Below are 22,248 nucleotides of genomic sequence, written 5' to 3' on the forward strand. Positions count from 1 at the left end.
GCGACTGGATTGAATGGTTCAGAAGTTGTTTTTGCAAAGGGAAATTCATACTCTACAAAAACTACATCTCGAGATACAAAGGTTGTACAGTTGTTGAGATCATACACCTTGTATCCTTTGATTCCTACTGGGTATCCAATGAAAATGCAGCTTTTGGATCTAGGATCAAGCTTTGTTCTGTCCCGTTTGGTGGTGGATACAAAGCAAAGGCAGCCAAACATTCTTAGATGAAAATATGATGGCTTAGAGGAGAAAAACTTTTCATAAGGAGACTTGTTGTGAAGAAGAGGTGAAGGGATGCGATTGATCAAATGTGCTCCTGTCAAAATAGCATCACCCCAAAATTTTGTTGGGAGATTTGCTTGAAGGAGAAGTGCTCTGGCCACATTAAGGAGATGTTGTTGCTTACTCTCTACCACCCCATTTTGTTGGGGTGTGTAGACACAAGATTTTTGGTGCAAGATTCCATGAGTATTATAGAATTCGGGTATGTGAAATTCAAGACCGTGTCAGTCCTAATTTGTTTGATTTTAGAGTTGAATTGAGTGTTGACCATGAGAATAGAAGTTTGCAAGATAGACTTGATTTCAGATTTGAATTTCATGGGATAAACCCATGTGGTTCGGCTATGATCATATACTATGGTTAAAAAGTATTGATGTCCATGCAATGAGGCAAAACTGTTGTGAAGTTCTTTGAAATGACTAGAACTGAGTGAACTTGTGAGCAGGTAGTAGAGGCCACGATGGATCCTAGCTAGACCAATCGTCTTCCATGAAGCAAGGTCCTTTATAAAACATAATTTCTCCATGAAAATGAGACACAGAAGTGGATTATAAAGGAATTTGCTGACAGACAAAAGGTTAAATGTGAAGGGACACATAAAACTCCTGTGAGTGTGATGTATTCAGAGAGTTTGACAGTTCCAAAATGAGTGACTTCCTCCTGTGAGCCATTTGGTAGTTGCACAAAAGCATGAGTTGTGGAAGTGATTGAAGTGAGAAGGGTTGGGTAATAGACTATGTGGTCTGTTGCCCCAGTGTCAATAATCCATTGAGTGTTTTGTAAATTGTGTGAGTGATTATGCAACAGAGATGACAAATGAGGCTTATGAATTTGTGAAAAAATAGAAGTATTGGAGATGGCAGATAAGCATATACTTGCCATTTTCAACTGGGGTGTGTTGAGCAATGAGTTAGGTTTCATGGGAGGTGGCTGTTGTGATTGACCATTCACTAATGCCATTAGCTTTTGGACTTGAGACTGGGTGAGTGACACTTGATTTGCCGAATGAGGGCCTGCAAAGGTGGTATTAAAATGTCCCTGCTTAGGCTTAGTGAACTTGAAGTTAGGGGGGAAGCCAATCAACCGATAACACTTCTCTCGAGCATGTCCAGTTTTCTCACAGTGACTGTATGTGATTTCTTGCTTTTCTTTGTTTTTGAATGGGGTGTTGTGGACTACTACTATAGCTGAAGACTTGGCAGAGGAAAGCAGCAAAATCCTTGATTCCTTTTGTCGTTTTTCTTGTAAAATTAGAGGAATATTTTGTCAAGTGAGGGAATGGGGCTCATCAAAATCACTTGCCCCTTGACATTCTCATCAGAGACATTGAGACCCATGAGAAACTTGAAAACATAATCAACTTGTTGAGCTTCTCCAACTGTGGTAAGGCTCTTGCATGTGCAGAGACCACATGAACAATTTGGGGTAGGTCGATAGTTGTTGGGAGGATTGAGTGAAGTATTCACTCACGGATTGAGTGCCTTGCACAAGGGTCCCAAGCTGCTGTTGAAGTTGATAAATCTGTACTGAGGGTGTGAAGCTGATCCCACACAGTTTTGGTAGAACTGATGTAGAAAACATTCGAGGCAATTTGATGCAACCTAGTTCTCTGATACCATGTTAAGAATTAGGTAAAGAGAAGAAAATGGAAGGAAACTTGTGTTCTCATTAATTTGTCTCATGTCTCCTTGTATATATATATGTATGGGGCTACAGACATGAATTTCCACTGTCTTTGTATTCAATTCTTGAGATGTTGAGCCTGAAAAGTTGGCGGCGGCTGCCGGAGATGGTGGGGATGGGTTCGAGCATGCCATCGGTTACTTTCCCAGGATATTGTTGTCTAAGGTTTATGATATTGCGATCGAGACACCAATGGAGTATGCTTCAAAGCTCTCTGAGAGGCTTGGTGTCCATATTAGGCTCAAGAGAGAGGATCTTCAATCTGGAGTATGTTCTCAGGAACAGATTCTCAAAGGCTTCTCATAGACCTGTTGGCCCATTTGGTCATAAACTGACTAAAAAACTCAATAGCAAATCTTCACAATTACTCGGAGAACCGAGAAAACCTTCTTTATATCTTTTTCGTTTGTGGGTCTTCTTTTTTAATGTTTCGAAAGCAAATTTGTACAAAACTAGCTAGCTAGCAAATATGATTCACACTTTACGAGGTGTGCTAGCATTACAAAGAGATTTACAGAGTAAAGTTTCTAACCAATACAAATGAACCAGTTCTAGAAATTTCAATCATCAGGATTCATTTTGGTCTTTTCAGAGGATTCATTTATCTGGAAGTGCTTTTAGAAATTGCCCTTAATTCCTTTTTTTGGTTTCCACATTTTCAGAACAGAAAAAGCTTTGTGCACTGACACTAGAAAATACAGCTAATGTCTTCAAAGTTTCAAACTGCTAGGTATTCTCCTTCAAGCGGAGGGGAGTTTATAACATGATGGCCAAGCTTCAAGGGAAGAGTTGGATAGGGGAGTCATTTGTTCATCAGCAGGGAACCATGCCCTAGATATTGCGTTATCGAGAAATGCTATAGAGCAGCCACTGTAGTGCTGCACACAGTGCACACCCTACGTGGCTGCCTTTTTTTTTTTTTTTTTTTTAACAAAACGGTGCGTTTTGTGTATGTTTTGTAATTCAGTTGGATTGGCTTTTCGTCATTTGCTTCCCCATTCGAATTTGTCCTGCGAAAGAGCTCCTTCCTAGCCTGCCCGCGTCGCATCACCTTCCTCTGCCCAGCGCTGCCCTGCGACGCCGTTGTCTCTCCGTTCAGCGACACCAAGCGATGTTCCTCTTCCTGCAAAGCGCCACCACTCCCTGAGTGCTCCTCTGACAGAGCAAATCGCACATTAACCCCGAGTAACAAAGCCGTCCGACGTTCCTCTGTTTCGCCGCCGTCCTTGGTCAACGGTAAAAAGTTGTTCAGTTTTTTGTTCCATATGATTAAGTTGTTATTGTTTACTGAGAGAGGTGCAATAAAAGGGTATTGTGAGAAGGGTTTCGAAAGAGTTAGGGCCTGGAGAAAAAACCAAACTTTCTGCTGTTAATGACCTCTATTTTCATTAAAGTTTTGAAAGGCATCGTTTTTATTGTACTGGAGTGATTTAGTTTAACTTCTAATTGTAGCAGCCCTAAATACGTATATATTAACACATTGCCTGTTGCCTTCCTTTTGGTGCATTCGAAAAATAGTGATTACCTCGATTTGGTTGGACTGGAGCATGCAGGTCGCAAAGCTTGCATTGATGATACTATTTCAAAAACTAAAGAAGAAGAATGCTTTTTCTTTCGATTGAGAGAGAGAGAGAGAGAGAGAGAGAGAGAGAGAGAGAGAGAGAAGCGAATCAGGTGGGTGATATGAGTTGTCTAGAAGCGAGGGGTGTGTCTTTGTGAGTGTGTGCAGAAACTGAGAGGGATGTGGGTGGGGTACTGAGTCTGAGATTGTAAGTTGGTCTAACTGAGTGGACTCACTGGGGGCTTGGACACGCTCCACCCTGCCTCAGTGTCTCTCCCTGAATCTTTACTCGTTACAGCTTAAACATGGAGAGGGTGAGCCCCAAATTGGCAGAGAGAATTAAGACTCCCTAAATGGATGTGTTTATCCTGATTTGATTTTAGACCTTTCACTCTCTGATTTCTGATCTCAGTGTGGCTACCTATAACTTCTTTTTTGATAGTCTATTGGTCTATCAAGAGGTGCTCCTTAGAATTCCATGAATTTTTTTTTTGCCAGTGGTTCCAGGTGAGTTTACTGAACTTAATTGATTTTTCAGAGAAATCTTCCGAACAAGTGACATGATTTCCTGCATTTTACTATCCATGTTATATTATGTGCATAGTTTGTGGGAAAATTATTAACCATTATATGGAACTGAATGGAGCCATGAGGATCTGCAAAATGCTTTGTAGATGTTTTGAGTCGTGCATTTTGTTGTTAATACGAAGTGGTTGATCGTATGATAACCAAGTAATGTTTTTATATGCGAATCTGATAGAGATTCATCACATAATCTTTTTGATTTTAAATAGGATTCTCACAGTGAATGTTATGAGCAGTGAACACAAGCATATATGGTTAAGGAATGGTGATCATTATGATAACCAAGATGCTTAAGAAAATAAGAAATAAGCAGTGTAGGTTTTTATGCATGTAAGAAAAAGAGCTGCCCATATACCTATTAATATGAAGTGAATTTTAAAATGAATTTGGAATATAAATATCGATGTGTTATGTTTTTCATTTGTTATAGCTGAATTGTATTTCCCATGCAGTGTTGATGGCCTTAGGATATTTTTATTAAAATATCCTGGTTTCATGCAGTTTATTTGTATAAGATCTAAAGGATACTCTGCAGAAAGTTTCTTCATCATTAGTATGTTTATGTCCATGTTTCAGCATGAAGTGATTAATTTAATTTATTAATTAAAGCATGGGCTGTTGGTTGTCTTTGTAAACTGTACCTGCATTTTATGTAGGTACATCAATTTTCTAGCAATGCATTCCTTAAAGAAATGTTTATGACACTCCTTTTTTGTGAAGATTTTCATCCTAGGAGAAAGAAGATCAGCTGGAAATCTTATTATTTTGTCACTCATGTTTCAGCTATTAAAATTAGTCACATTAAATGTGTTCATGAGGACGGTTGTATAATCTGAAAATTGCACTGTTCCATTTAAACATTAGATCTACATAAATTTCCTATTTTATATATTGCTAATTTTTTTGTGCTTCGAGTTTAAATCCGAAGGAAGCCATTATCTGTTTCAGTGTCTATTAAATTTAAATTAAGTGTGTTTGAAAGATGCTCATGAATCTAACTATTTCCATAATTACAGAATCAAGTTGATGTAAATATGTCCTACCCTCAACCGAGTAATTCGGATGACTTTAATCGAGTTGAAGAGCCATTCCAAGTATTACTTACCCTAAATTCCTAAATTTTTTGCCAATACCCAACAAATTTCAGAATTAATCTTGGATGAAGTCATGTTTCCAAACTAACACCTATAATTTTTTTTTGCATTGAAAAACTATGCAGTACCCTTCGTCGGGCAATCCATATGCTTCTTTGCAAGAATTTCCCGAACGCCCAGAGTTCTCAGAAAATGTTGGTTGTACATTTGATGATGCTGCTGATGGTATTTAAGTTCTGTATGCTTTCACTTTAATGATGCTCTCATTGAATTCGGTCTAATCCATCCCACTGTTTTCATCATTAGAAATGTACTTCGACATAGACGAAGACTTAGAGGGTAACACCATTGTCCCGGATGATGAGGTACGGGTTGATGCTTCAAGATCTGGGATGGAATTCAAGAGTGTAAAAGAGCTTTTGGGATACTATAAGAAATATGCTAAGCAAGAGGGATTCGGTGTAAGGACACAGAGGACGAAGAGAGATGATGATGTTCGGCCTGTGTATGTCACAGTTGGTTGTGCTCATGGAGGAAAATACCAACCGAAGCACAAGGATATATCTAAGCCACGACCAACGACTAAGACGGATTGCAAGGCGAAGGTAAATGCCACTTTGAAACAAAATGAAAAATGGCTTGTCACCACTGTTGAGAATACACACAACCATATTACTGTGAGCCCCAAGAAGACTAGACTCTTAAGATCACACAAGGTTCTAGATGAATATAGTCAAAGAATCCTTGAGCTAAATGACAGAGCCGATATTCGAATGAATAAGAATTATTATTCTCTGGTAGTTGATGCGGGGGGGTTTGAAAACCTAGAATTTCAAGAGAAAGATTGTCGGAATTTCATTGATAAGTCTAGACATTTAAGGTTGGGAAAAGGAGGTGGTGAAGCACTCAGGGTTTATTTCCAAAGAATGAGACAGAAGAATGATGGTTTCGTTTATGACATCGACGTTGATGATGAGGGACGGCTAAGAAATGTTTTTTGGGCCGATGCACGTTGTCGAGCATCTTATGAGTGTTTTGGGGACGTTGTGACATTCGACACAACGTACCTAACAAATCGATACGGAATGCCTTTTGCTCCATTTGTCGGTGTTAATCATCATAGGCAATCCATATTACTAGGGGCAGGCTTGTTGTCAAGTGAGGACACACACAACTTCATTTGGTTGTTTAGAATGTGGTTGGATTGCATGAACGGTCGAGCGCCGAAGGCGATCATAACGGACCAAGATCGAGCAATGAAGAACGCAATTGCCCTTGTATTTCCGGGAACCCGCCATAGATATTGTCTATGGCATATAATGCGCAAACTTCCCGAGAAGTTAGGGTCTCACTCCCATTTCAGCACAGGGTTGAAATCCTCCATTCAGGCTGCTTTGTATGATTCACATACCTCCACGGAATTTGTCGAGAGGTGGGGTCAACTACTTGATACATATGATTTAAGAGAGAATAATTGGCTCAAGTCCTTATACGAGGAAAGGACCTTTTGGGTTCCAGTTTATTTGAAAGACGTATTTTGGGCTGGTATGAGCACGACCCAACGTTCAGAAAGCATGAATGCTTTTTTCGACGGGTATGTCCATTATGGAACGACGTTGAAGGAATTTGTCGACCAATTCGATAATGCTCTCAGGAAAAAGGTAGAGGTGGAGACCACGGCTGATTTCAACTCTATTAACCAAACGATCCCTTGTGTGTCCCATTTCAACTTTGAGAAGCAGTTTCAGAAAGTATACACGGCAACAAAGTTTAAAGAGTTCCAAAAAGAGTTGATGGGCTTAATGTGTTGTAATTGCACAATGGTCTCCCAGCAGGGGTGCATTTCAACCTTTGATATTTTGGATGAAATAGCTTTTAATGACTGCACAAAAATAGTCCACTACACAGTTTATTATAATGAAGAGGAGTGCGAATTGAAATGTACATGTGCTCTATTTGAGATGAGGGGAATTCTATGTAGGCATGCACTTAGAGTTTGTCAGTTTAAGAGGATTAGTGTGTTGCCAGAAAGATATGTCTTGGATCGATGGAGAAAGGATGAGAAACAGAGATATACATTGATCCCAAGTAGTTATGATGACTGTCGGGCTAGTGGAGATGCACGGAGGTATGAGATGGTGGTTAAACGATGCATGAAACTAGCAACAAAAATATCCCCAAGTTCTGAGCGTGTGAATGCTTTCCTGCGGTACGTCGATGACTTTGATTCGAAATGTGATGATGAAGATGTACGTCGATGCAACAATTCTGAATCAACCTTGGTCGGCCACAACGTAGTTGTAGATCAGGGAAAGAAGCTATTAAGCCCCCATGTGGTCCGAGGGAAAGGGAGACCCCCAATTAAGAGAAAGGTTCCGCCGATCGAGAAGTTGGCAACAAAGAGAAAAAGGAAAACGGTAATTATTTTAACATATTAAACATTAGTTAAGTTTAGTTTAACTTTAAGTAATATATTTGCATGATTTTTAATTTTTGTCCTTTATGAATGGTTAGACTTGCAGGCTGATATTTGAGAATGAAACAACATTCTTGAACAGCCCGGCATCTCAGCGTGATGAGGGAGTTGAACGTGATGAGGGAGTTGGTGATGCTGGAATACAAAACAGTGTTCTCACACAAGGGCTGCCATTGGGGAATGAGGAGGTGTTATACACATTGTTCTACCTCTTGCGCTTTCTGTTAAATGCATTTTGGTCATAACTGAGTTAATCTAGTTACTTGGTTGTTTATTTATTGAAAGGTAAACTTGATAGTGTATATTAATTTTTTTTTTCCAGATGGGTGACCATTTTTGATGTGGTCTAATGCTGGAGTCATCATGGATAATATATGTGCTCTATTTTGGATGGGTGACTGTTGTGTTGATTTTTCAGATGCATGACCAAGTGGAAAATGTTGTGTAATTATGGAGGGAGTTTTTGGATAATTTCTATTAACCACTTGTGATGAACAATAATTTATAGTGCAGTGGGGTATGAAAAGGTGCCGATGGTTAACAAAGCTTTTGGAGATATGTAACAGGTGTGAGTTCTCTATACAATAGGCTTGTTTTACAGTTTTGCAACATTTTTTTTGACTTTTTGCATTTTTGGGGCTTACTTCTAAATCTTGGCAGTGGTGTTGAGCTGCAGGGGTGGCAGTATGAAGAGTAGATTAGAATGGAAAATATAGGTGGTACAAAGTTGAAGGTTTGATATCCTTGAACCTCAACCTTTTTTGTAGACGTTGAAAATTTCATGAAACAAATTTAAAAGTTGTTTAAGTTTTGTATTTGTGAAATGAGAAATATTGTGGGAGTTTATAGTGCAAACTTTTGTTGAGGCTCGGCATTTATAGAACATATTATGAAATTCGGCTTACCAAGATTGTCTATTTATTCATTAATTTTTGCTTTGTATATTGTCAGAACTACGTGGGATGATTGAGTTGATTTTCAACTCAGGAGGGAGATATGTCTTGGTTAGGCGGCTTTAAGATGCACGGCAACATATACAGCGCAAACTTTCTGGATCATGCATTTGTTTTTTGGGCAGAAGAGTAGCACTGAATGAGTTTTGGCAAACACAAAGTCACCCATCTACGTGATGCTTATGAATTTTATATAACAAATTTAATGATCCGAATGTATTTAACGTTCTGTTGGCTTATACATATGACTTGGATGTAATACGATGAGTTTGATTCTAATGTATGCAAGTCACGGTATTAGTTATTCCCTTTGGTATTCTTCTTCAAATTCCAGAAATACATAAACTGTCCTAACTTACACAAAAGGGACCATATTTCATGGATGGTGGTTAGGTGGCTGGAAACTTACACAGGCATATAATCCGTCGGCTATTAACCAAACAGTTTAATTGGTATTTCTGGATGCTACTCAATAGCAGAATATGAATGGATACGAAGTTGATACATATATTCATTAATTAAAGAGCTAAATAATTATACAAGGTGGCTGGAAATTTCCCTTAGTTGTACATCATAACCAAAACTATTACAGACACTAATTACATGTCGGGAACAAGCACAAAATGAAACGTTTCCATACATGACAGTCAACTTCCAATTTATCCAAACCAAGCTATAATTATTACAGCTGTGAGAATCCAATACAAACACAATAATGTTCTATTAGATTTTTTCAGGCTTCTCTCTCTCTCATTTACTTTCTCCTCCCTTTTCTGCACTTGGCACTCTTGCAGCAAGACCTCATCCCACATAGTCCAAACTTTAGTCTCTCTAGTTCGAATGTTTTGATCTAGCAAAAGATATATATCCGTCCACACGAAGAATTCACATCGTGCATCGCCCTGCAACCAGTTCAAACTCCCAATTATTAACACGAATAGGCTGGAAGCATGAATATTAGCAAATATTATGACTAAAGATTAGCTGCTTTACCGTATCATATTTTGGGCAAGCAAAAAATTTTCTAAACGGATTAGACTTAGTGCGGGATGTCTTTAGTTGTGTTTTTAAGCCACACCAACAAGTTGGTGATTCCATCACAAAATCACCAAATGAAGATGATGATTGGGATGATGCCATGCCACCTTCAAAAAATCGAATGACAAGTACAAACACAAGAGTCTATCTAATTGTGATAATCCAGTACACGGTAATAGAGCCTAATGAATGACTGCTGAAGAAAGATGCAGAAAATCACTAGCAAAACCAAATAAACAGACTTGAACCCCTGCACAAATACAGTCTATCCAGTTGATTCTTCATGAACAACAAAACAGTAAGCATGTCCATTAGAATACGCACCACTTGGCATGCCAAGATCTACAAGCCTTTGGATCAAATATGTCAGATATTTTCCTTATCAAGTAAACTTAACCAACAACATCAGGTTGAAAAGAGATAAACTAACTAAAAGCAAACACCCAATACACATTTGGGCAATCCATATTTGATACAAGCTATGCACATTTAATGAGTACCACTTTCATGTATTATAAATATTTCATGAAACGCTTAAATTATTTGCATGATTCATCACATGCAGCAGGTGTGAGCCATTCCAATTATTAGCAAAGTTTTTTCATGATTCATCACATTATTCTCGGTTTTATTTTGTTTTATGCACAACCAAAACTACAGATTTGCGAATTTATTTTGGTACTTTTTTCCACTACACAGATCAAACTAATAATCATCGAAAAATTATAACATAGCACTACCATAACTAGATACAATGATCTAATAAAAAAGAGTCTTAAGGAAAAGGCAGAGTACCAGAACAATTATCCCTCTTTTGTTCGACTTCAAAATGTAAATGATAATGTTTGTGAAACCGAGCTCGTCAAGCAGAAAATAAGGTTTGCAACGTGTTTGCCCTAGGTCTTTCGAAACCAGTTTCTATCAAAACCCATCTCTTCCGAAACCCATCTCTTCTGAAACCCATGTCTATCGAAACCCATCTCTTTCGAAACCCATCTCTATCGAAACCCATCTCTTTCGAAACCCATCTCACAATACTCAACAAAACAAATTTCTCAGTAAATTATTTGATAATCATTTGAAAGGAAAACTAGGTACAACATTTACCTATGCGACTGAGCAAGCGCCGGTGAAACAAATATGACAGAGGAAGGTGATGCGACGCGACGAACCAGCTCGTATTTTGCAAGACAGATTCGAATGGGGGTGGGTTTTCTGGGCGACCTGGGGGTTACGGGTGGGGATGGGAGAGAGGATTGGGATGGGGGGGAAGAGGGTTTGCTCGTGCGGGGGTGGGGATGATTCGGAGAGGAGGAGGTACAACGTTTCTTCATATTCAAATGGGGGTGGGTTTGCCCTAGCGACGCGGGGGATATGCTCGTGGGGGGTGGGTGGGGAGGATTCGGAGACGAGATGAGAGGAGGGGGAAGTTTGAAATGAGCGAAATATGATCTTCTGACGTTCTGTTTTCAGGGACATAAATGTCATTTTACTGTAACACCACGTAAGGTGTGCTCCGGCTGAAGCCAAATAGTGGCTGATGCTAAGAATTATTCTTGCGTTATCTGCACAAAATTTGGGTTGTGATGCTGTAGTTGCGATGCCCGTTACAACTTCTGAAATCAAAGTTGATGGCCCTTTCCCCTTCTGAACAAAAGCTTTTGTTTTGTCTTAATTTTTAATTTTTTTTTTTTAACAAAAAAAATAAAAAATAAAAATCTCAATTTCTTTTGGTATTACACATATTTAGCTGAAGACGGTGGAGACGTTAGGTGCTAAAGCTGTACTTTTGGCGACTGCTATGCTGACGCACAACAATATGCAAAACAGCGGGCCAAAGAAGAAGGCCGAACATTTGTACCTGGTTTTGATCACCCGGATGTCATAGCGGGGCAGGGGACTGTAGGAATGGAGATCGTGCGTCACACGCCAACTCCATTTCATGCAATCTTTGTGCCTGTTGGAGGTGGTGGACTGATAGCTGGAATTGCTGCCTATGTGAAGACAGTTTTCCCTGAGGCATGTGAATTGATTTCCTTGAGATTCAACGAAGCAATGTATTTGGGCTAGTACTTCAATGGAATGCCTGAGAAATTTAGAAAGTGAAAATATAACATACTTCTCGGGTTCAAGCACCAAAGTCAACTTTGAGTTCATGAGATTTGGGCACTTTGTCCTCATGTAACACTATCAAATAAGAAATGTGACTTGTGGAAAACTTTGTGTAATCTGACCTATCAATGCATTGATAGCAAAGGGATGAAAAAATATATTATTCCTGGATTTTGGCTTGTAGACTGCTCAAAGTTTTTTGCTATGCCATAAGAATTTGGGGTGATGCATGACAAGCTTTTTATTCTGTTTATGTACTAGCATCATATATGATAATTCACTAGTATTACTCCAGTACAACATATTGTGTGAAATAAATTTGATGATTCACTTATCTGTTTGATGATGTGATTCAACTGAGGAGTGACTTAACTTCTAAGTACATTCCTCTTTTCCAAAGCTGGTCCTCAGCGTTTCCAAACAGATAGCTTTCTTCTAGTGCCGAGTATTCTGCTTCAAATCTTATTTTCTCGAAGATTCTATTTTTAAGATATCATTTATTTGTTAGATGTACTATTCAAGACCTAGATTCTTGGTTTATTTATTTATTTTTTTCAAATGCTTCAGTTCCAGTCTCCTTGGTGATCAGGGATACTGAGTTACGGGCTTATAGAACAAATCCTGCTCAAGTAGAGTCATGGATTCTTGGAATTCATTGTTGTAATTATCCAATTTTTGTCCCACTTACCATGTGATACTTTTCCTTCGATTTATTTTGGCTGGTGCGTGGATCTTCTATTTACATGTGAGTAAGACCCTAATAACCGCTATCAGTAACATCTTATATGTAGGTCAAGATTATTGGGTTGGAGCCATATGATGCGAATTCAATGGCACTATCAATCTTCCGCGGGCAGTGAATTATGCTTGATAATATAGGAGGATTTGCAGATGGAGTTGCTATGGAAGTGGTTAGGGAAGAAACTTTCAAGTTGTCCAGAGAACTCATGCATGGAGTAGTACTTGTAAACCAGGATGCTATCTGTGCATCAATAAAGGTGCCTCTCTCTTCCAACTCTTATATCACATGCTTTACATGACAATTTTCCTTTGATTTAACCGTGTACTTAGTTTCTGTTGTTTTTAATGTTTATGAGAGAAAACATGAATTTCCTTATAACATGCTACTAAGGGCCACTGTTACCTGATATCTAAACCTGATTCAAGGTTTCAAAAATCAAGTTGAACATTCAATACTTCCCTAATACATGATGGGCTGAATATTTTTGTTGTTGAGTGAAGCTCACAAGTGAGCCGTGTGAACGTGATTTGCTTTCGGAACAATGTCTGTTAAAGGGTTAATACTACTTGATATGACTCATTCATTGGCCAGAAAAGACAAAGAATGTCAGTAACTCTATTGAGAAAATGGAAAGAAAAAACTGAACATTTTAGCTAGTGTGCCTACAACATATCACACTTCAACTTTTGGCATTTGGCCTCCTTATTCATAGAAGCATGGAGTCAATTTCTTGAGTTCTATCCCTGCCACCAACCCTCCTTCCCCCCAATAGAAAGGAAAAAAGAAAAGATAGACCAAATCAGCTTGCTAAATTTTTGGAGATATTATAGCAACGGCATTATACAATTTTGCATACCAAAATTATCATGGGAGATTTTGCTGCTGGACATGTTTGAGGAAAAAACAAAAAAATCATACTTGAACCAGCAGGAGCCCTTACCATTGCATGGCAGAAGCATATTGCAAATATTATGGTCTGAAGGGCGAAAATGTTGTAGCAATAACTAGTGGAGCAAACATGACCTTTGATAGACTAAGTTTGGTATCCCAACATGCTGATGTTGGTAGGGGGCAAGAGTCTGTCCCTGCTACATATGTTCCAGAGAAGTGGGGAAAGTTCAAACAGTTCTGTGAACCGGTATGCAGACAAAATAATTTTTATGTGTGATCTAGAAGCCAATTATACTATTATCTCTGTTCCATGGAATTTTCTGAACTATGATCATTGGCTTGTTTGTCTGTTATTACAATCGCCCTCAAGCAAATATTAAAAAAGCTGCAATTATTGGTCTGCAATATTGAAGTGATCTTGTTCAGCAAGCTGTAAACTAAATAACAGGAACCAAGATTGCAATACAAACCTCTTTAGGCAAAATAAAAGTTGAAAGAAAGAGGACACAACCTTTTGTTCCACATTTCAACTTAGTTTGTTTGTCATCTTTACTGGCAGTGTCAGATTCCTGAGTCCTCCAATTTGTTGTCTATCTACTCGGGGAGTGGGAATCTCATTTGCTTGCGGTTCACACAAGTACAGACCTGATTAAAATTGTAACGTCTCTCAGAATTGAGGTTCATGGTTTGGGGGTTTGTTTACTTAGCAGATATTTTATTGATTGAACTAATGATAATAGCCTCTTGATTCTTGTCTTCTTTTGCTGTTTTGTTGTCAAGATCGAACTCTTGTTAGATTCCATAGCCTCTATTTTATTTTCTTTTCCCCATAGAAAAAATACCACCCCTTTTTCATTTCATAGGTTAGAGTTCTGAACCACCCTTTTTGAATATTCAGGCGGGTGATGGATCAAGCATTGAAAATGAGATTCTCTGTCGGTTTGTCATCCCCGAGAGGCCAGGTGCTCTAATGAAATTACTGGATGCCTTTAGTGGCCGTTGGAATATCAGCATGTTGAATTACCAAAGACAGGTTGTGCTTAACATTCCTTTAGCTCATTGGCTTCTCAATTATGCAAAAGCTCACTTTTATTTTAATAATTTTCTCCAAAATGATTTGTTTTCAAGAAGAGCATAAAGAGTATAATGTGTCTGACCTCCTTACAGGGCCAGATTGGTGGAGAAGTGTTGGTTGGTCTCAAAGTTTTAAGCTCTGAGATGGATGAATTCAAAGCTTTGGCTAACAGTCTAGGATCTGATTATGCATTTGAAATAAGCGATGAAACTTTACCACTACTGTTGCATCAGTAGATATTGCACATTTACTTAAGGGGTGCTACTGCATGTTTCATGAAGAAATCAATCTGAGTTGTTATACAAAGGGAAATTAGGAACCAAGGAAAGTCATTACTATTATAAAAAATCTGTCATAAAAATTAGACAGCGTAGTCGTTATTTTCGTAATATGATGAAAATTTACAATGAAGCTTAAGATTAATACTTGAGTTGGAAATAAGCATGTTACATTTGTGGTCTTTTGCTCAAAAGAATGTATGATACAGCTGTTGTTCTTCCCAATTTGTTTACATATTCCATCATAATATTAGATCAGATTTTTCATAGATGTTCTCTTGTATGTTTCCTTATTGCTCCATCTCTACTAAATACCTCAGCATAGACTTTGTTAACTGGCTTCAATAAATTACATCATATATCACACTCTTCCAATAAATTACATTTGGTCTTCATCTGATCTAGTTTGTGTGATCACTATTTGTTTCAAAAACTTAAGTTGATGGGAAGTGAGATTTTATTATTTATTTTATATCTTAACATTCCCTTTCAATGAGTAGACCCAATATGTGAAATATTTAATTAAATATGATAAAATGTAGAGTCAGGATTCAAACTTAAGACCTTTACTTTGATACGATGTGATATCACTACTTATTCAAAACACTTAACCTGGTGGGAAGAGGTAAATTTTATTATTTATTTTGTTTATTACCACTATGTTTGGGTGTTTGGATGGTTAGCATAGACGTCTTTATCATTACATCTCATAATAATACACACACATGTATGCATATCATGTGGTTATTATGTCCTGATCTTTACATCTAGTAAAGATGTAAAACTTTAAAAGGAAAAATTTAGTTGCAAATACAACTGCACACTAATATGTACACCAATCTAATGTGATTGTTCAAAAAGTAGATTTTATTGAAAATAATGTTAATTTAAATTTTGAATATAAAAGAATCAGTATTAGTACGTAAATTAGTACACGATTTTGCTTGTAAATAACAAAACTCTTCTTAGAATTTGTGTCACGGGCAATATAGAAAATAAGAAACACTCTATATTGTGAGTTGTATTGTGGTTACTCCGCTCTAATTTATGCCTCCAGCACTCCAACAATGGTGGATTAAGCTTATTAGCCTCAAAGGCTACTTTTGGTTTCAACATTTTTTCAAAATTTTTCAACTACAATTTAAACATAAAAAATTTGTATTTTTTTTTTAAATCGTCAAATCATTTACTTCGGTTTCACGAAAAGAAAAAACAAAAAAATAACACAATTTTCAAACCAAAAAAAAAAAAATCATACAAACTTTATCAGAACAACTTTAAATTTGGTAACAAATCTTTTTGAAAAGTTTCTCAAAATTTTCTCATTCTTAATACAAACATATTTGCATCAAACAATCTCAATTATTGAAGCATCTTATTTTGATTTTCTTAACAATAAAAAACTCTCTCAAAAAACTCAATAACTCTTCACAAAAATTTTCTTCTTATTCATATTTTTAATGGACCCATCATTTTTATCAGACCCTAATAAAAATACATCTCAAAAGCTTTCTTATTTTATTAGTTAATTCATTGGATCCTCAAAATTCTGGCAAAGTTCAATTTGATTAGAGTTGTTAACTGAGTTTTGGCTTGCATGAGTTTTCTCATCTGCATCCATGTACAAAAGCAGTCACAAATTTTTCCTGATATGCACAAGTTATTGGTTTTATGACTCGTGCATGAATTTTAAAAGAGATGTTTCTGAGTTTTATGAGTTTTAGCTTGCATGACTCCAATGACTGTTTATTTAAACCAGAAGAGATGTTGAACTGTTTGTATTATGGATCAAGTATGATGATAGTTTGCTACCAGGTTCACTTAACCATACTAATGATATGTGTAGTGTTAGAAAGCTTTCATGCCATATATTTTAAAGCATACTAGTGATATATATATACACATATTTTACTACTGCCAGTGATATAATTTATCGTAGAATAACTGTTCTACATCCAAGTTGCCATGCTTTGTTACAGACTAAAAAAATAAAAAATAGTCGCTTACTTTGTATGGTGGAACTTTTTATTTTGGTTGAAAAAGGTTGTGCATAATGTTCAAGAATCTGGTGTAAAATGGAAGACAAAAGCCCCATTGCTTTTGTTTCAAACACAAATTTCACCATAGTGGCCATTGTTTAATTGGTTGATATGAAATTCATGTATATCAAGTTCACTTGAAAAGCCTAGACCTTGTCCTAACATCAGGTTCACTACTTAGTTTTAGAACACTTTTTAACACTAGAGTTCCCGGATCGAGAGGCAATGTGTTATCTTGAAGTTATGGAGGCATATAAATTGTTTTATGGGCCCCTAGTTGAAGAACTTGAATGGTGAGCTATATGGCCACTTATTAACCCATGAATTGTGGCTTGAACAACATACTATTACTGTTGATCTTGGTACTCCAGCTCAGGTTGCTACTCGCACATCTCAAGGTCTTGGCACTACTCTCACATATCCCTTAGCGGTTCCAATTCTTCTCAGCGATTCTCCTCATTTGGTTATGGACAACCCCCCAATTCTACTTCATCAATACATCCAACAATCGCCACTATGCCAGGTGTGCAACAAATAGGGTCACACCACCCTAAGTGCTATAACAGATTTGGTCACTCGTACAACAATGACAACTAATCTCCAATGTTTGCTTTCATTGCCACTCCTCAAAATCCTAGTGATCTCTCTTGGTATCCTGACACAGGTGCCACACACCATATGACATCTGATTTCTACAACCTCAACATTCAAGCTGATGCCTACCTTGGTCATGATCAAGTCTGTGTCGGCAATGATCAAGGTTTGAATTTTCATCACATTGGCTTTACCTATTTATTTGGTAATTATCAGTTTAAATTGAATAACCTGCTACATGTTTCTCAAAACCAAAAAGATCTTCTTTCCGTGCTCCAATTTACTTGTGACAAAAAACTATTAAGTTTGGCATAATTTTAAAAAGTATTTTTGAGTTTCTCTCAACTGCTTTTCCCACCCTGGAAAGTGACTAAGAAGAAGTGAGTAGTCTTCTTTCTCCTTTGAGGAAGAAAGTGTCTGGTCTCTTGCTTGCAATTGTGAGCAGAGTAGTATTTCGGCTGAGTACCAAGTGAATGGAGGAAATGGAGGAAGTCTGGAGGCAACTGAATTGAACGATGAGGAAGATTTTCTGATAGAGATACAAAGGAAATCGATTGGTGCGATGCGAAGGAAGGGTGATCGCAGTTTGGTGGGGAAAATAGTCTCGGATCCAAGGATTGGAAAGGATATAGCGAGAGTTATGATGGAAAAAGTGTGGAAGGTAGGTAAGCCATTGGAATTTCAAGAAATTGACAGAAATTGTTTTGTTATCACTTTTGTTTCTCATAAAGATAAATTGAGAGTGATTGATGGTTGTCCATGGCTGTTTGACAATCACTTGTTTGTTTTAAAAGAATTTGATGGAGAGACTCAACCTAGTATAATTGATTTTGATCAAGCATGTCTTTGGATTCAGATGTTAAATCTACCATTGAGTTATATGAATAAGATGATGGGGGAGGTAATAGGGAGATCAATGGGGGAGGTTTTGGAGGTGGATATGCAAGAGGATGGTTCAATCTGGGGTAGATGTCTAAGAGTGAAGGTGGAATGTGATTTAAGAAAACCTTTAGCTCGAGGAAGAACCATTGTAGTGGATGGGAGGAAGTGTTGAGTTCCTTTCCAGTATGAGAAGTTGCCTAGGATGTGTTTTAAATGTGGAAGGATAATTCATGAGAATGATGGTTGTAAGGATAATGCAGGAAATTCTGGCCAGTATGGTGTTTGGCTTCGAGCTATACCTCAAACAAGGAAGAATGCTGTAAAGAAAGGGGAGCAGAAAGATAAAGATAAAAGTGAGGAGAGGGGAGATCAAGGGGGTTAGAGATTGAATAATATGAAGGAAGATGGGATGCTTCACAAGGATGAGGTTAGAGAGGAGATTGTGAAGATGGGAAGTGATGTGAGAAATAAGGAGTCCAAATTGGCTGAGCTTCAGGTTGGGGCTTCACAATCTCCAGTTCTGTTGCAATAAGTGAATAAGGAGAGGTTAATTGGTATTGAGAAACAAAAGGAATTTCAGATTACTATGTCTGGAAATGAGCAGTTGATTGAGAATATGTATGCAGGTGAAGGGGATGATAGTAAGAGGGTCTCAAGATGGAAGAGGAGGACTAGAGCTAGGCCTGAGTCAAGTAAGACCTCTAGTCATTCCTTGATTAAAAGAGGTTTTGAGGATATTGAGGAGGTTTGTGAAATGGTGGTGGAAGGAAAGAGGTTCAAGGGCAATTTTGATTTGGTCTGTATTGAAAACAGACTAGGGGTGGTGGCTGCTGAGCAGTACCACCTAGCATTATGAATATTATATGTTGGAACTGCCAAGGGCTTGGGAACCCTTGGACAGTTCAGAATCTTAGCCTATTGGTTAAGGATAAGTGGCCCACTTTGGTTTTTGTTTGTGAAACAAAAACTAGATCTTATAAAATTTCAAACTTACAGAGAAGATTAGGCATACAAGGATGCCTTGTTGTGTATTCTGATGGGAGGAGAGGAGGTTTGATCCTACTATGGAGATATGAGAATGCTATTAAGGTGATTAATTACTCAAGCTGGCATATAAGTGTGATGGTTAAAGGTGAGAAGAAAGGAAGGGATTGGCAATTTACAGGTTTTTATGGGCACCCGGAAACAAGGAAAAGAGGGCTTTCTTGGGAGTTATTAACGTAGTTAAAGCCTGATAATGGTACTGCTTGGTGCGTAGGGGGAGATTTAAATGAGATATTATGGCAAAATGAGAAGGTGGGAGGCAAGAGAAGACCAGATGGTCAACTCAATTTGTTTAGGAATGCATTGGAGGACTGTGGTCTATGTGATATTGGATTTCAAGGTAGTGCTTTTACATGGTCTAATAGGCATGATGATCTTACCTTTACAAAGGAAAGATTAGACAGGTTTGTAGCTAATGAGAAATGGAGATCTATTTTTAAGGAGATGAAAGTAGAGGTGCTAACTGGAAGATGCTCTGATCACTAGCCTATTTTGCTTTCTATTACTGAAGGAGAGCCTTAGAGGAGAAGACAGAATTATCCTTTCAGGTTTGAGGCTTGTTGGATGAAGTGGGATGGTTGTGAACAAATTTTTAAGCAAGGTTGGGAGAGAGGACTGTTAATGAAAGAACCTATTCAGAGAGTCCAAACTGGACTACAATTTTGTAGTGATTCTTTATCATCTTACTTCAAAAGAAAAGACAAGGGGAGAGTCCAAGAGATAGACCTGATTTCAAAGAAGATCAAGATGTTGCAAGGGAATATGTCTTAGGAGAATGTGGTTGAGATGAAGCTGCTGCAAGAGAAGGCGTGTTTTTTATTGGAACAGGAAGATATTAAATGGAGACAACGTGCTAAAAGGAATTGGTATACTCTGGGAGATAAAAACACTAGATTCTTTCATGAGTGTGCCAATCAAAGAAGAAAAAAAAATAAAATTGTATCAATCCTGGATGGTCAATCAGTTCTGATGGAGGATGAGGAGGGTATTGCAGTGGCTTTTTGAGATCATTTTTCTGAGGTTTACTCTAGTGCCAAACCATCATTAGAAGTCATAAATGAATGCATTGCTGAGATAGAGCCGAGAGTGTCAGAAGCTATGAATAATTTTCTTGAGGAGACTTTTACAAGAGAAGAAGTGGAGATTGCACTGAAAATAACGGGACCTATGAAAGCTCCAGGGCCTGATGGCTTTGGGGCCTCTTTTTTTCCAAGAATTTTGGCATGTGGTGGGAAATGAGGTGAGTGATGCTGTGTTAATTGTTTTAAATGGAGGTAGTTTACAAGGGGCTGTTAATCAGAATTTTATAGCATTGGTGCCCAAAGTTAAAGATCCAAAGAGTGTTAATGAATTTAGGCCTATTAGTCTTTGCAATGTATTTTATAAGATCATTGCAAAGACCCTTACAAATAGGCTTAAAAAGCTGATGGATGAGATCATTTCAAGATGCCAAAGTGCCTTCATTCCTAGGAGGTTGATATCTGACAATGTTATTGTAGCTTATGAAGTGTAGACAGAAGGGTGGGGTGGGACGCATGGCTATGAAGCTTGACATCTCTAAAGCCTATGATAAGGTGGAATGGGGATACCTAGAAGCAGTAATGAGAAAGCTTGGTTTTTGGACTAGATGGACAGGTTTGATCATGAATTGTATTTCTTCAGTGTCTTATGCTACTCTTGTGAATGGAAGGTCAGGTGAGTTCATTATTCCTACTAGAGGATTAAGGCAAGGAGATCCACTGTCTCCTTACCTTTTTCTCCTATGTGTTGAGGGATTAAGTTTAATGCTTGAAAAGGCAGAACAAAAAGGTGAACTTAAAAGGGTGGCAGTGGCTCGAGGTGGGGTTAAGTTGACTCATTTGCTATTTGTAGATGATTGCTTAATTTTTGGGAAGTCTACATGGATGGAATGGAGGAAAATCAGTGGGATTTTAGAGGTATAGGAGAAGGCATCTGGTCAGAGTCTTAATAAGCACAAGACAACTATATTATTCAGTCCTGCAGTTGGGTTGGATGTGAGAAATGCAATTGGTAAGGACTGTGGGACTCGTGTGCAGAACAACTGTGAAAAATATTTAGGCCTGCCAATTATGGTTGGTAGGTCTAAATACCAATCTTTTAGCATTCTTAAAGATCGTGTGTGGAAAAAACTAAGTAATTGGAAGAATCAATTCCTCTCTCCATTGGGAAAAGAAGTGCTAGTGAAGGCAGTTATTCAAGCTGTTCCTACCTATTATATGGGTGTATTTAGATTGCCAAAAAGACTGTGTAAGGAGATAGCATCTCAAATGGCTAAATTTTAGTGGGGTTTTAAACATAAGGATAACAAAATACAATGGAAGACTTGGGCCAAGATGGGACTGTCAAAATGTGATGGAGGCTTGGGCTTTAAAGAGTTGGAAGCTTTTAATCAAGCACTCCTTGCAAAGCAATATTGGAGGGTGATGATGAATCCCCTTTCTATGGCAACTACAGTTTTGAAAGATAAATATTTCAGACATTCAGATATATTGCACTCCTCTTTAGGGTTTAAACCCTCTGTGATATGGAGGAGTTTGTGGAATTCTCTTAATTTGTTGAAGGAGAGGTTTGTTTGGAGGGTTGGTGATGGGAAGAGTATAAGGATTTGGGAAGATAGGTGGATACCTATGGCTATTACTTACAGAATTCAATCACCAATCAATATTTTGCATCCTAAAGCAAAGGTGAGGGAGTTGATAAGAGTTGATAGTAAGGAATGGGATGTTGAACTAGTGAAGCAAGTGTTTAATGAGTATGAGGCTTCAATAATCTATAAACTACCTGTCAGTTTCTCTAGGTTTCCTGATAAACAGATATGGGCATTTTCAAAGAATGGTATGTATAATGTAAAAAGTGCATATCATTTTGAAGTTAATAGGAAAAGAAGGGAGAAAT

General features: G+C 37.8%; 1 long non-coding RNA gene and 1 pseudogene across 1 annotated transcript; one reads left to right on the forward strand and one right to left on the reverse strand.

Annotated features, from left to right (window-relative positions):
- The first annotated feature begins 1,141 nt into the window (after nt 1–1,141).
- On the forward strand, nt 1,142–14,598 carry LOC122293744 (annotated as a pseudogene).
- Nucleotides 9,269–9,722, reverse strand: LOC122294923. The gene is made up of 2 exons (XR_006237798.1): nt 9,631–9,722; nt 9,269–9,539 (listed from the first exon to the last, which is right to left on the reverse strand). It is a non-coding gene; the product is annotated as an uncharacterized LOC122294923 (long non-coding RNA).
- Nucleotides 14,599–22,248: the final 7,650 nt, after the last annotated feature.

Source organism: Carya illinoinensis, chromosome 14, assembly GCF_018687715.1.
Source record: "Carya illinoinensis cultivar Pawnee chromosome 14, C.illinoinensisPawnee_v1, whole genome shotgun sequence".
NCBI lineage: Eukaryota > Viridiplantae > Streptophyta > Magnoliopsida > Fagales > Juglandaceae > Carya > Carya illinoinensis.